This window comes from Salmo trutta, chromosome 3, assembly GCF_901001165.1.
Source record: "Salmo trutta chromosome 3, fSalTru1.1, whole genome shotgun sequence".
Taxonomy (NCBI): Eukaryota; Metazoa; Chordata; class Actinopteri; order Salmoniformes; family Salmonidae; genus Salmo; species Salmo trutta.
This window is the reverse complement of record NC_042959.1, coordinates 53,112,726-53,116,084: the sequence shown is the minus strand read 5'-3', so window position 1 is coordinate 53,116,084 and position 3,359 is coordinate 53,112,726.

Genomic DNA, 3,359 nt, shown 5'->3' with positions numbered 1-3,359 from the left:
CAAGGGTGATCTGACCCAGTACTAAATGGGTGTATTACAACCTCATTTCTACACTATGAGGTTGCAATAATACTGTGAAATTATGAAAATTATGATAATGCCCTTTAAGTGAATGAGCTGTTTAAAAAGACCGCCCTGACATTTCAGCCTGTTTTGGTGGGATGGAGTTTTGACCTTCTATGGTGACATCACCATGTGCTAAATTGGTTAATAGACCAATAAGAAAGAGAGTTCCAAACCTCTCTGCCAATAACAACTAGTTTGCAGTTTTCCCTCCCCACTCCCAGACTGTCCTAACAAAATTCTTGATTGAGAAATTGTCCTTTGCTAAGAAGCTATTTTTGCTTCTTATTGACCATTTTAATTGAAAAAAAATCACAAAAGGTACTTCATTAATTGTTACCCAGAAATGATTTGATATTGAGATAAAAACAGCTGCATTGAAGCTTTAATGTTCCTAGAACGTTTTCAGAACTTCCAGTTAGATAACATCTCACTGAAACCTAGAAGGGACACAAAGGGAATGTTACCTAACATCCTTAGGATGTCCCCTGTGATGCTTTGAGGTTCTTGATGAGGTGTGGGGGTGGTGAATATTGGCTATTTGTCCTTAATTTGATTACCCATTGTTCTGATTGGCTGCTTTATTCAGTATATCCTGCTCTGCCCTCGATTATTGGAGACTTCCTATCCCTAACTCCATCATAGATTTGGAGCATTAGCTCAAAAAGAAATACAGAATTCTACGTATTCTCTATATTTTCTTATGTTCAGAGAATATGGAATATGATGAGAATGTATAAAGTATATTCCAAAAACCCTTTGCATAAGCATTCCTCATTTAAATGCAAAGAGACATGTACACTGCCACACAGACTGCCACTTAAAAGAAAATAAACAAAAAAACTGTTGAAAAACATTATCTCATTTAATTCAATTTAATTTGAAGTTTTCTTCTCTTTGATATCAATCCATTGCATTAATAATGGGTGGTGTAAAGCATTCTGTATGCTCAATGTCACATTTCAAACACTATTCTACACATTTATCTACTCCAGGAAAAAGAGGACCGAGCACACCCCCATTCTCATTGACGGGGCTGCGGAGAGCAGGTTGAGAGCTTCAAGTTCCTTGGTGTCCACATCACCAACAAACTAACATGGTCCAAGCACACCAAGACGGTTGTGAAGTGGGCACACCAAAACCTATTCCCCCGCTGAAGACTGAAAAGATTTGGCATGGGTCCTCAGATCCTCAAAAGGTTCTACAGCTGCACCATCAAGAGCATCCTGACTGGTTGCATCACTGCTTGGTATGGCAACTGCTCGGCCTCCGACCGCAAGGCACTACAGAGGGTAGTGCGAACGGCCCAGTACATCACTGGGGCCAAGCTTCCTGCCATCCAGGACCTTTATACCAGGTGGTATCAGAGGAAGGACCTAAAAATTGTCAAAGACTCCAGCCACCCTAGTCATAGACTGTTCTCTCTGCTACTGCACGGCAATCGATACCGGAGCGCCAAGTCTAGGTCCAAGAGGCTTCTAAACAGCTCCTGAACATCTAGTCAAGGTGCTACCCAGACTATTTGCAGTGCCTTTGACTCTGTGTCGGTACCCCCCTGTATATAGTCTCGCTATTGTTATTTTACTGCTGCTCTTTAATTACTTGTTACTTTTACCTCTTATTCTTATCCATATTTTTTGGAAACTGCATTGTTGGTTAGGGGCTCGTAAGTAAGCATTTCACTGTAAGGTCTACACCCGTTGTATTCGGCGCATGTGACTAATACAATTTGATTTGATTTGAGTGGAACACTTGTGAAAATGTTTATTGCCTTCCCGCCTTGCCTTGCTGAGCTCAGTTAAAGTACGGAGAGTAGGGAGGAAGTCCTGAGCCATCACTATCTCCTGACTACTGCAGCAGAAATGGCAATTCAGCTGGTAATTGTGGTCAGGACACTATGACCTTATTCATGTGTATGATGACTAAGAGGGTTGGGGGTGGGGCATACTATTTATCCCTGGGGTAAAAATTGTCTCCATCTCATAGACGTCAAGAGATGGAGGGCCACAATTCTATATGATTGTCTGTGAGCTACTGCAGTGAGCTATTTTAGCCTTCCTCGAATAACATCCTGCCGAGAAAAATTGGAGCCAAATTATATTCCGAAATGAGGTTTTCAGATAATCATGCTAACCCTGTCTTATGACTATGTCACAAGGTAGAAAAGTGACAGGATCTGGGTCTGGGTTGAGCAGGCATTGTGAAAACAGAGGCAAACAACAAAAGGACAGTTCAACGCATTTATTTTAAGGCATGGTGTTTACCAAGGTTTCAGCACAAAGTTTCTCAATTGAATTCGATTTCATCGTCTCCATATTTCATTTACATAAACATCCTTTTCTCTTACGTTTAGCTTAAAATCCATGTTAGTTAAAACCATCATACAACATCCAAAAAGGGACACAAGTAGCGACACAGGCCAGCAGGCTGGAGTCCATATTTTATCACTTAGTCATACAGCACAAAGTCCATTTGCCATGTGCTCCAATGAAACATTTCAGCCTTAAGCTCTGTTGCAACATGGATGCACCATGCTTCTGCACTGCATCACTTTCTGTGGGCGTCTGCCTGGAACACAAAAACAGGGGGGTTTTAATACATAATTCAAAATGAAATTATACGTTAATCATCCAGTAGGAATGCTTGGTTGTTACACATTGTTACACAAAATAGTGTAACAGTTACCCCTTTGTAAATAAATGAAATAATGACATGCATAATAACCCTGTCAAAAAGTGATTGACCACCTCATAGCCTGTTGTGTTGACTAGGGTTTCCTAGTATTGTATCTTCCCCGATTTGTCCACAACCACCAGTAAATCCCTTATTAGCTCTGATATCACAAACCTACAAGGGAAGTCACCTCATTCATAAACCCATGCAGATAGATGGATTCACCATTTGCAACCATCTTCACTGCAAGAGACTGGTTGGTACCCAAGAGCCCTGACTCTTTAGTTGTCTCACACCTGCAACCACTGGCGGGACAGGAGACATCTCACTCAGAGGCAGAAGAGCATATCTCCATCATCCCATTCCATCTCTTTCTGCCCACAATTCCCTCTCTCTCTCTGAGGTGTCTGGTGACTGTGGCTCTCCCACACAGTCAACTAATGGCCTGCCTTGCCCCTCCCTCCCTCCCTCCGAGAGAGAGTGAGTGAGAGAGAGAGAGAGAGGGAGAAGGGAGGAGGGAGTGAGGGTGGGGAGGCTGCAGCCCACCAGCATCCCCAGGGCCCCTTGCCTGCCTCGCTCCTGCTGCTCGCTGCTGCTGTGGCTCAATACCAGAGACTCCTGGC